The 12,894-nt window shown below is 36.5% G+C and overlaps 1 pseudogene across 1 annotated transcript in view; it reads right to left on the reverse strand.

The window, feature by feature from the left end:
- Positions 1–12,894, reverse strand: part of LOC150093350 (acetylcholinesterase pseudogene) — a 29,463-nt pseudogene that overhangs the window by 4,559 nt on the left and 12,010 nt on the right. The gene's annotated exons all lie outside the window — the stretch shown is intronic.

The following is a 12,894-nucleotide window of genomic DNA, read 5'->3' on the forward strand; positions in this document are numbered from 1 at the left end:
CACGGATAATTTGAGATTTGATACGTTTTTTAAATACAGCCATATATTACGCATAAAAATCGAAAAAAAAAAGTAATCACTTGGGAAATTATTATTTTCCCGGACTGAATCAAAGTACTGAGTATCAGTTTTCTATTGAGTTTCTGGGGGCACTTGTGTCATTCTTGGTCGACCAGAACATACGATAGTTTACACGATTTTACTATTACTATGTCATCAGTAATCAATACCATTTTGCCAGGTAGGGTGTACTGAGGCATATAATTAATATAATACGCGTAAGTCAAGTGAGTTACGCGTATTATATCTTAAATAACCTTTGAGACAGCCGATAATAACCTTTAAATAATGAAAGAACAGAAGTTTTAGTGTTCTAAGAATTTCGCATGTTCAAAGGATTTATTACTAATACATGTAAAAGCCTTGCGTTTAATTATAATCCGTAGTTTGCATATTTTTGTTATGAATCCTGTTTTCCCCATTTTTAAGCCCACTACGACGTTCTTTATCTTATCTTCATTTAATGCATATAGGTACGAATACATGATCTTATTTGTCCATGGGAAGTGACTCGCTTACACTGCAATGTCTGCAAATCCATATTACAACCACTATAGTATATTCTATTAATACAGGGTGTTCGGGATAAATTTGACAGTTTCGTAAGGAAAAAGAAAATCTTCTTTGTATCTATTAAATTTAATGAATTGACAAAAAAACATTACAGGCAGAGTTAATTACAATACTATCAACAAGATTTACTCAAAATAACCACCATTAGCATCGATCACAGCTTCAATTCTTCTTCGGAACCTCGAACAAGCTGATGCTACAGTCTCCCTGGGAAGGGTCGCAAAAACTGTTTTAATTTTATCCATTAACTGGGCTTTTGTATTACTGGAAGTGCGATTGGTGTCTTTTTCAACTGCGCCCCATACAAAATAATCCATGGGGTTAAGGTCTGGGGAGTTTGGAGGCCAAACATTTGGACTGGTGAAGTCGTAGAAATTTTCAGACAACCATTTTTGACTTTTCCCAGAGGTGTGGCAAGGGGCCGAATCCTGCTGCCATACATACGGCCTACCATTGGCTACCCTTGTTATCCAGGGCTTGACTACAGTTAGCAACTCCACGAACAAAGCCCGAATTCCAATGCCAGGGTTCTTCAACACCTGTTCCTGCAGATTTGCGAGGAATTCTGCTGTACGAACGCAATCAGATCGTCTGCTAGGGATCTTTCTTCTTGCTACATCCTCGTAGTCACCATTGCAAGTCTCTAGTTCATGCCTGATTGTTTTTACTGTATTCAGGGAGCATTGGGCAGCAGTCGTAATATCCTTATTTTGATGGCGGGCACGAATCATCATGATACAAGTTATTCTCTTCCATGATTCAGGTGGGTTCCAGCTCTCCATCCTTTCTGACATCTTGTATATGAATGAAGAAGGGTCCAAACTTTTAAATGAAGAGAAGTGTGTGTTAATACATGTAACTTACGGAAAAATATAATTAATTATAAATATGTCAAATTTATCCCGAACACCCTGTATATATTATCCTATATAACAAAAACGATTAGTCTCTCAGTTACAAGTGATTATTCTTTGTGTTTAAAGTACAGCGGTAATGTCATTGTCCTTCGGGAAGAATTCACGTGCATAATTCTTTTATATTCTTAATTATCATGTTTACCATCGTTTATTCTTTACTTTTATTGTTCGTACAAGAAAGATATTCCATTAGGAGGTAGTTTTTCTTTTGAATACATTAGTTTTAACCTTGAAGTGTTCTGGGAATTTTCATGGTTATTTTCTAACACTAAGTTAAAAGGATTTTAGCTATGCTTATTACATAGTTTTCCTTTTGTTGTTGTGGTCATATTTTTAGTTCATCGGTCATCGATGGAAATGAAGTTTGTGTGTTGCAACTTGCTGTCAACATACACCCCTACAGGATCTCTACTATCGTTCTTCCTAGATTTGTATCATGTATTTAATCCTTTTGCTGAATTCCTCGCATAACTGAGTTACAACTAATAGGTTATCACAAATGTCAAAAATCTCTAAAAATATACAAAATTGCATGACGGTGGTTTTATATATTTCTCATACGTTTATTATTATTATTATTATTATTATTATTATTATTATTATTATTATTATTATTATTATAAGAGATCTTCATAGAATCAGGGACTCATTGAGGGAAGCCGATATCATTCGACCACCAGTAATATTTTCGGTTGGATTCATTCACACTATTCATATTCATTTAATTATAACTAATTAAATCACGTTGTACAATTAGGCAACGATGGGTTGTTCATACGCAACACAAAGCCTTTCCCTATTAAGCCAACCTCACCGTCCTATTTCAAAAAAGCAAGATAAAATCAACCATCAAATCTCATTTCCACCACCTTCATTTAAACGTCCTCAGAAATAGCGGAGTAAGTCATCAGAAGTCACATTTCTCACTAATCATAATCACATCTTCTCTCACAATAATAGGTAATCCATCAAGTAATTAGAGATTGTCAATATGAATTTTACTACACTCGTTCCACAGCAAATCGCACTGTCTACATTATCCACCATAAACTACAGAAACGGTTGAGGAAACCCATTTGATAAAGAGGCCTTCTTACCAAAGTATCATCGTATGGTTTCATTCTATCATTTACGATTGAGTTACCAGTTCCTTTCTGTTCGTTTAATATGATCAGGTTCGGCGCGTATGAATGAATTCGAAGCGTTCTTCATTTTGTGAAATATCAAGGTAAGACTTTGATTTAGATGCAATTTAATTGCTATTGCTTCGTTTAGTCTACGCTTAGTATTGCTGGCAGTCCTTTGCGGCTGCGGGATATTCTACAAAATTTCTGTTGGCAGGTCTTTAGACCTGCGGGATTTCTATTAGCGCTCATACGCAGAAAAATCGATATAAGCGTACTTGACCTAGACGTATTCACTGATTTGCTCGATAAAGACCCGGCTCTTCTACATATTGATAAACTCCAAAAGAAGTTCAAGCTGACATGGCCTACTAGCAAGATCGACCCCGACATCATTATCGAGTCACTCGATAAAAGGCTAGCACTCACTTTTATTAAAAAGCTTCTCAAAAAGTTTGAACGGGATTGGCCCGGCTACTTAAACTTATATTCTTTACCCGAAGTCGACATTGAGGAAAATGAAGACTCTTCTCAAATGGAGGAAAAACTCAATCTAGTTGTCTCTACCTCTAATCCTTCTGATCAAGGAGAGATCCAAGCTCGTAAGAAGAGAAAAACTCTCTCTGCTGAGCCAACAAATGTTGTTGGTATGGACGAGGATGTTCCCATTTCAGATCCCTCTGCCTCCCCCAATGAAAAGGTGCCACTGATTATCCTAAGGGAAAAGCAGAGATGGACTACACTAATAACCATCATGGCTAACTTACAAATAAGTTATAGATCTGCTAAAAATGTAGACGAGGGCATAAAAATTGAGTCCTCCACGGTGGCTGATTATAGAAATCTTACAAAGGAATTGGACGCAAGAGGAACTCAATATCACATATTTTCACTTGCCTCAGAAAAAAATCTGAAAGTGGCCCTACGAGGAGTCTCCGACGATATTGACACGGATGAAATAGTTACTGACCTCAACTTACAGGATCTACCTCCCATAAAGATCACTAGAATGTTTAGATCAAATAAGACACCTATACCTTTAGTCTTAGTAGAAATTCATAATCTTTACAAAGACATATACAATCTAAAATCAATCTGTGGACACAAAATCACCCCAGAACCATTGAGAAAGAAAACATCTTCTGGGCAGTGCCACAGATGCCAAAAATTTGGTCATGCCCAGAAGTTATGCAAAGCTCAGTTCAGATGCCTAAAATATGGCGAGAATTACCCCACAAACACCTGCGCCAAGCCAAAATCCACCGTGGCTATGTGCGCTAATTGTGGGGGTCTTCGCCCTGCTAATTATCGAGGGTGTATACATCACCCCAAAAACAGATGGAACGATCCAAATAATCAATCTACCTCGTCATCAAGTGCGAGAGTTCCTGAAGCTCAGGCTCCTCAGTTCTCCAAGAGTGCAAGAGTGAGGACATGACAACAGGTGCTCGCCCATCATTAACTGAGCCCCTTAATAAAATGAATCTTCAACATCAAGCGAGAACATATGCTGATGTGGCCCGCTCCAAACAGATAACACAAACCCAGAACCTGACTAATCCACATTCAAATCTGTCAGCTATTATCACCTCTTCTCTTGAAAACATGCGCACAGGATTTCAGCAACTCAAATCCATCACTAAGTGTTACAAAAAGATTCTTATAGCAAACCCAATCCATATTATCTGCACTCTCTGATGAATAGGAAAAAATCGCTCAGGATTATCGCTTGGAATGCCAACGGTATCAAAAATAAAGTGTTAGAAATCCAGAAATTTAATAATAGATACAACCCAGATATATTTCTAATCAATGAAACTCACCTGAGGCCTGCTGACCCCAAAAATCAGAGGGTATCAGATTTACAGGAACGACAGATTTGGGTATAGAGGTGGAGGTACAGCCACCCTTATCAAAAACTATATCAACCATCATTCAATAACCAACCCTACAACCACCAACCTCGAAATCACAGGAATTAATGTCTTCACAAACTCAAGTGGAAACCTTAAAATTTTTTCTGCTTACAACCCTCCATTAAAGATATTATTCACCTCAGATCTGGATGCCATCCTTGGAGTAAAAGGACCGGTCGTCATTGCTGGAGACTTCAATGCAAAACATCCTGCTTGGAACAGTAAATCTACCAATAAAAACGGTCGCATCCTTTCCAGCTACACAGGATCAAACCACGCTGTTGTGGCTGGACCTACCGAACCAACTCATCTCAGTACGTCTAGCACTGCTGACATCCTGGATATAGCTATCCTGCAAGACATTAAACTACAGTACAGCCTTGAATCACTAAACGAGCTGTCGTCGGATCACAACCCAATTCTACTGCAATTGGGAGAACAAGAATGCCTGTCTCCTCCCTCTCATTCAGGCATATCGTGGGAGAGATTATCTAAAGCACTTAGGGATCAAATTGGACCTGTCCCTCGCATATGCACACGAGAAGATGTGGAATCTGCAGTGACTAGCGTCACCCAACAGATCAAGTTCGCTATAACGGTTGCAACCTTCCACAAACTTGTTTCCAAGCCTGGTCGTTTGCCTGAGGATATTATGGACCTGATCAGAGAGAAGAACAGAGCTAAGAAGAGATTTCGTAACATCCGCGCATCTGAGGACAAAACAGTGCTTAATAGATTGAATGGAGTAGTAAGAGATGCACTTAAAACTCATAGAAACCAAGTTTGGGATAAAAAGTTAGCCTCTATCTCACCTATTGATCACTCTATCTGGGGGTTACTGAGAAACATCAAAAATAAAATCAGATCCCTCCGCCCATAATCTCAAACCAGGGCCTAGTCCACACAGATGCAGATAAGGCAGAAGCCATACAAAAGAATCTAGAGGAGCAGTGCGAACCTTCTTATAACAACTTAGATTTCAATCACTTGTACAAAATCCACAGACAGGTCAGGCATGCATTAAATCTCCCAGATACCAGTGCTGACCATATTGCATCCGCATCACCTGTTGAATTATATGATATTATTAAAAAACTTAAGAACAGTAAAGCTCCTGGACCAGACGGCATCTCAAACAGGGTGATCAAGCTGCTGCCTCGAAAAGCTATAGTGCACCTGACCAGTATAATAAATGCAATTTTAAGATTTCATTATTTTCCTTCCACCTGGAAACTGGCTGATGTAATTCCTATACAAAAGCCAGGCAAAGACCCACAGCTACCGCAAAATTATCGTCCAATCAGTCTCATCTCCAATCTGGGTAAGATTGCGGAGAAGGTCATCCTCTCACGACTCCTAACCTCAGTAAATGACCTAAACATTCTCCCTAAAGAACAGTTTGGTTTTCGGCAACACCGTAGTACTATCCAGCAAATCCACAGAATTGTCGAATACATCACCACCAGCTACAACTGGCGCCAGTGCACAGGAGCTGTTTTCCTAGACGTATCCAAAACATTTGACAAAATCTGGCATTTTGGACTCCTGCACAAACTTATCTCTGCCGGTACCTCACTAAAATGGTTCATCTAATCCATTTATATCTTCAGAATAGATCAATACAAGTCAAAATATGCTGGAGTGCCGCAGCAAAGATATGCTGTGGCACTCCAGCAAAGATATGCTGGAGTGCCGCAGGGATCCCTACTGGCTCCATTGCTGTTTTCTGTATACATGTCAGACATCCCGCACAATCCGATGTCTTCCATTTTGGCCCTGTATCGCCAAAATGGAAGACATTTTATTGATGTTCGCCATTTTAGCTTTCATTGAATTAGCTTTTAACGGCCATTCTTAATCTGCTAGAATAACACCTTCAGTTTCTTTTTTCCATAGTCATAATGTAGGCTTAGCTCGATCCAGTCAATTTTCTTTCGATATCATTCATATATTATACTGGTCATGTCATGGTTTATTTTTGAAGCGCTTAAGCGATTATTTCGTTGTACTTTCAAGTAATCGAGTTTATTTTCTATTGTTTTTACAATATTTTTTATGAAACTGCTTGCAGCAGTTGCTCAGTGCTAGATATTTGCGAAGTAAATTTTAAAATCAATTTTTTCTTCGACATCTGGTTTGGATTATCGCAGTGCAGTTCGTTAAAGAAGATAAAAGTATCCAAATAATTACAGAGGAATTACTCTATTACCGGTTTGAAAATATGTACAAAACGTACTCAAGAAATTATACATCAGTCGCTGATATCAAATAATGCACAACGAAATTCTAGATATGCATGTGAAACAACTAAAAGAGAAGAATAATGGAAAACGATACTTTAGTTTTTATGCATTTATAGATTTACGTAACGCATTCGATAGTATAAAATTACAAGATATTTTAAATATAACGGTAAAAAGAAAAATGGAAACACAGATAGTAATGCTCATGAAAAATATTTATACACATAATAGGTAGTAGATGGCGCTGCGTATTGATGGTAGCAGTAATAGTTGTAGGTACGCGCGGTTGGCCTAGTGGCTTTGCGCTTCGCAACCTTTGCGCTTCGCCTGGGGAAAGAGTGTCCAAGGTATTCGATTCCCGTCGAAAAAAAATACTGAAATGAAGAAGGAATTACATAGAATGTTTCATTAAGTCTCCACTACAGTTCAATATTTTAATAGATGAAATAATATAAGAACTAGAAGAAAAGAAGTGAAATGGAATAAAAATTAATAATAATGCAGTAAAGGTAATCATCTATGCGTGGTAATGGTTACAGACATAGAAGAGAATTTAGAAAGAAAAGTATTTCATTCCCAACAGATTTTGCAAAAAAATATAATAAGGAAATATCAGTAGAAGGAAAAAAAAGCGAATAGTAGATAATCAGTCACGTGTAAGTTAGAAATAAACAGAAAAATAAGATGAATTTTAAATACTTAGAAATGGAGATTAACTCTGAAGGAATAACATGAAATTAGAATAAAAAGCAGTACTTTAACGCAATCAATGTAAAAAAAAAAGAAAGAAAGAAAAAGAAATCAAAATGGTGTAAATAAGACAATATGTAAATGTACGCTGAGACCGATTTTTTTTTAGGAAAATCGGTCTTAGCCGATTTGGTAGGAAAATTGCAGAAAAATTGATTGTAAAAAATGCCACGTAAATAAATGATTGGATAACAAACAGGAAAAAAGAATGGTAAAACAATGTGGACATAACAAAAAGAAATACAAAAAATAAAGACATAACAAATGGATTCCAGATACTAGAAGACTAATTTGACAATCAGGAAAATGGTAAAAAAGTGGATTGCAATAAATATTGTCGTCGCAACAGATCGAAGACTTAAGGATGAAGAGGTAGAAGATGATGATAATGATGATGAAATGTAAAGTTTTGCAAGTAGAGTAAGAATATCAGAGAATTGTCGTTTTACTAGCATTATACAATACACTACATCTATTAATCACGATAAATTAATAATAGAATAATTTAGGTTAATTTAAATTTCTTAATTTGTACAATTTCATGAATATCGGACAAGGAGAAGGAGTTCCGTGAAGAAAAAATATCATCAACATATCTGAACGAAATCAATGGTTTCCAGAATATGGCGTTCGAAATGTTCCATAAAGTAATTAACTAGAGCTGTGGGAAAACGAAGATCCCATAGTTGTTCCCTCTATCTGTTTGTACACTTTGTTCTAGTAGCTAAACGTTCTGGACGGTTGTTGACCTAAACCATCAATTTGTTACAGATACATTGATGATGAAACTCCTCCTTGGAGTTCCATCATCAATTCCTTGGATGACGGAACTTGTCCGATATTCCTGAATTTCTTAAATAATTAATTCAATAAACCAAAGAATCAATTTTACCCTGCAAGTAAAAGATAACAATTGTCTTCCTGTTTGGATGTTCTCATAGACGCCACCCAAATGGTAGTCGAAGTTCTCAGTATATAGAAAACCAACTCATAGTAATAAATACATTGATTCCAAGTCACATCATCACCCTTCTCAGAAATATGGTGTAATCAAATCTTTAGTCGACAGAGCTCATAACATATGTTTACGATATTCATAACTACATTTATCTCTAATGGTTATAATGAAAAAACTATCGATGACATAATCAATAATGATGGCCGTCCCCTTAACTCGCCTCAAAAAGAAATTATCACAATTTGTCTTCCATATGTTAAAGGATATTCAGAAAGAATAACAAGAATACTTCGAAAAATGGACTTACATGTTTCTTTCCGTCCAATTCGCCAATTGAATACCTTCCTTATCTCTCCTGAAGACAAATACCCTCCTCTTCTTTATCCTGGAGTTTACAGAATCCCATGCTGTTGCAGCTTATGTTATTATGGACAGACTGGTCGTTCTTCACAAATTCATCTTGAAGAACATCAAGAATATATTTCACTTAAAGAATTCTACAAATCCGGTTTAGCAAGATACGCATTACTTAGAAAACATAGGTTCAGTGGAACAAAACCAAAGTGTTACGTAAACGTTATATTCTTCTGGAAAAAGTTTACAAAGAAAGTTGCGAAGTACTCATTCACATCCCAAACATGAACAAAAATTATTGCCTGAAACTTACTCAATTTTGGGAAGGTATACTGCCTAATACACATCATTCATATGTTCCTTAATTTGTAATTATTTTATTGTAATTTATTTTGTATATCTATTAATGCAGAAAACCTCCCTAGCTAAGTCGGTATAGACGAATCCAGGTCTTTTCGACCCTTTGGTCGAAAAGAACGGAGTTCGATTCCTTTCCATGATATGAGGAACCTTTATCTGGTCTCTTTCGACTAAAGGTGAGTTAGTCGATCTCGTACGAAGATAGGGGGGGTCTTTCCACCCAGAAACCCGGAATTTTTGTCTCTCAGAACAGGCAAACCAGCTTCATGAGCATACACGAATCTACCATCAAAAATATTTAGGAAACGTTTTCCCCTGCACTTGGTTCCTGGGATTCCAGTGCAGTATTAGCCCCAGTGTTGTATTATGGATAGATCCATAACTGCGAACCTTCAACATGAAGTTGCCATCTAAGATTATTATGATGATGATAGATAGATGCAGATGGAGCTATTCTCCTGCTGGCAATAGTGCATATGATATCAGGCGCTTTCAATTGACTTGCATTCTCTTTTTTTGTGTTCTCCTATAAATGTATTGACAATGGCTATGAAACTTATCCGAAATTTTTACAAATAAAGACATTTAAATTAACGTAATTGATTACGTTATTATGTTATAAAGACGTCTCAATTTTCAGACATATTACTACATCTGTGTATAATGACTCTTTAATGAAAGAAGAAAACTTGCTAAGCACTCTCAACTGAAACAACAATAATCAACGGGTTGGGATTTTTGATATGGACATCAGTACAACTGAACAAAACTTCCAGTCTACAAAACTAAACAAAACTTCGTCAAAATACTTGGACCTATTGGCCAGCTACAACTTTGAAAATGACCTAACAGTTGTCTCAAAAGGAATTTAACGAAACGCGACTGTTCATGCATCATCCAACACCCGTGAAAAGAAAAATTAGTGATCATTCCTTTATATTCTTAATTATAGAGCTTACTAAATGAACAATATCTGAAGTATAACTCAGTTAGAGAGTAGACTATCTTACAGATTCAAGTAAATCAGGACGATATTACGAAAATAATGCGAGTAATTAACGTTGATGTTAACTGAAGAAAGGAGAACGCCCAAGAATACTTGGTTTCAATCTAGAAGATTGAAACCAAGAGATCGCCAACTTCCATATACTTCCATTGCACAATATGGCTTCCCAAAGTTACAATTTTGAATGGCGCCTTTCTCTTATTTACAATGTGCCCATACCAACGTTCAGAAAACAGCGTGATGCTGATTAAAAATCCAAGACTTCAAGTGCCATCTATTGAAAAGACAATAATTTGCCAGGAAAAAGATTGTTGCAATGCAAGAGAAATAAAGTGATCATCTACCACAATAACCATATAAGGTGGTATCCAGAAAATTCATCGAAAATAATTTATCGAAAGATAATTTATCGAAGAGCATCTCATCTCATCTTCCTTTTAACCCCTTTTACCTTGCGGTGTCGAGGGTTCATTGATCATCGGACCCCATTCCGTTTACAGGATAAGGTGGTCAGCCCTACGCTCCGGTATATCCTATGTCCTGTAGTGTTGAGTTCTGAAGGCCAGTTTTCCTGCTTTGCGGGAAGAAAAACTCCAGGATAACCATATAAGGTTATCCTCCAGGAAAAAACTCCAGGATAAAAAAAAAAAGTATCCTCGCAGCAACTAGGGCAACTTCGAGAATATCATTTAGAATGGCAATTATAATAATTTTACTTTTCATAAATACGACTAATTAACAATATGTACCAATACGTAAAGAATACGTAACAATTCAAAATCCCAGATAAAATGATTGGTTTGTGTCATTATCAGGAAAGTTGCAAAATTAAAACATAGCTCAACTGGGTGTGCGGTGTTTTTATCTTTTAATAAAACTTATGCTAATACTTTTTTTTTTTAATTTTATTATTAATATTATGATTGTACGTTATCAACTTCCAGAACGAACTAGCAATATTGTTTTTACTAAGAGCACAAATATTTAGTTGTGCAGAATGAGCGTCTTGAGTTGCGCATTCCAGCAGATTCTTTTCAAATCATCTTTCCTCCATCCTGTTGAACGCTTAAGCGTAGACCACTTATCCGGAACCATAACTGACGGAATAGAGTGGTTAATCCATATTCACAAATTATTCAATGTCTGTAAATTGTGGGTGTTCTATGTTAGATCGTCTTGAAGGTCTTTCCTATCAATACCGTACTGAGCTATGAAGGCTAACAAAACTTCTGACTACATTATTTTTAATAAATATACAGTACGTATTATGTATATCTATCTATCTTTATTAATCTGTCTATTTTTTTTTCTTTTTTTCTTTTTTTTTTTTTTACTTCACGGTAGCACTCATCACATAAGTTGAGAATATAAATTGTTTCCGTCATCAGAAATAATGAATATAACTCGTATATCAATCAGAAAATCTGTGGTCGATACCAATAGTTAAATTGATAATACATATAATTTAATATAGTTTTTATCCTGCCGCGGGTCGCATGCGGCCCGCGGATCTGCTGTTGGCCACCTATGCTCTAGATGATAATTACAGCCATTCATAGCCTCAAGCTGGATGGCTGCAAACCAGTCTTCAGAAGTTAGTTAGGGATAAACGATGTGCATTTCCTCTGGAAAATACAAAAAAGCATTAACGATTTTTTCAAATGAAGCTTCCTCATATTTTGTCGAAAATGTGGATTGTCCAGATCATTATTCACCTACAGCAAAGTATAACTTCAAAATATTTTTTACTTAAAAAATAAAATCTAAAAGGTAGAGTGCTCAGTAAAAGTAACACATTTTTTTTTTAATGAATATTTTATTTTTAACAGCTTATCTGAAGACGACCATTGAATATAATCGGCAATAAAGGAATGAATATTATGAGTATCCAATAGAAATCCATTTATGCTCCACGGGTCACACGCACCGTAATTTACTCAAGGCTACAAAAACAGTGATTGCAACCACATCCTGCATTATTGGTTTTTGGCTTGCTCAATGGGTTACTGTGTCTTCAGTACCTTTAGGATGGCAAGCAATCATTGTTAGAAGAATATTTGACATATCAGGATGTTAGACGACTTGAAGCCGGGAAGTCGCGAGCGAAGATGGCACATTGGCGTAAAATGTCTTGAACCATTACAAGGTTGTTGAAAAGCTACGTCAACCAGAACAGTCTGCTATCTGACTCTGAGAGCAAGACCAAACACTATGATATCTGGGTCAGCGACTGTTCTTGAGGTTGCTGGGATAAATGAGAAAACATTTCCAACTTGTCTATGTTAAGAAGGGTCAATTCAAGTGAACTTTATGCAAGGAAGCCAATGGTTTCTGTCCCATTAACAACAAACTCAAGCAGATCTCTTCGAAACTGGTGCATAAACATGTGAGGTTGGAGCTCAAAAATTGGGGTACATTTCTTAATGAGTTACATTTTAGCCTTCAAATTGCTAAAATGTGGTATTAACTCTCCAACATCAGAGAAAGGGATATTTACAGTGGAGGCAGTGTTCTCTCAAGGCAGAATGATGAATAACAACAGCACGCATCTTCATGATTTTATTATGCAAACAGTAATGCTCGAATCCTCTGTGTGTATTTGTAGAGGTGCAATTGACCCATATTTTCTTTTC

The sequence above is a fragment of the Typopeltis vanoorti genome, chromosome 24, assembly GCF_054136105.1.
Source record: "Typopeltis vanoorti isolate ZY-2024b chromosome 24, IOZ_Tvanoo_1.0, whole genome shotgun sequence".
Taxonomy (NCBI): Eukaryota; Metazoa; Arthropoda; class Arachnida; order Uropygi; family Thelyphonidae; genus Typopeltis; species Typopeltis vanoorti.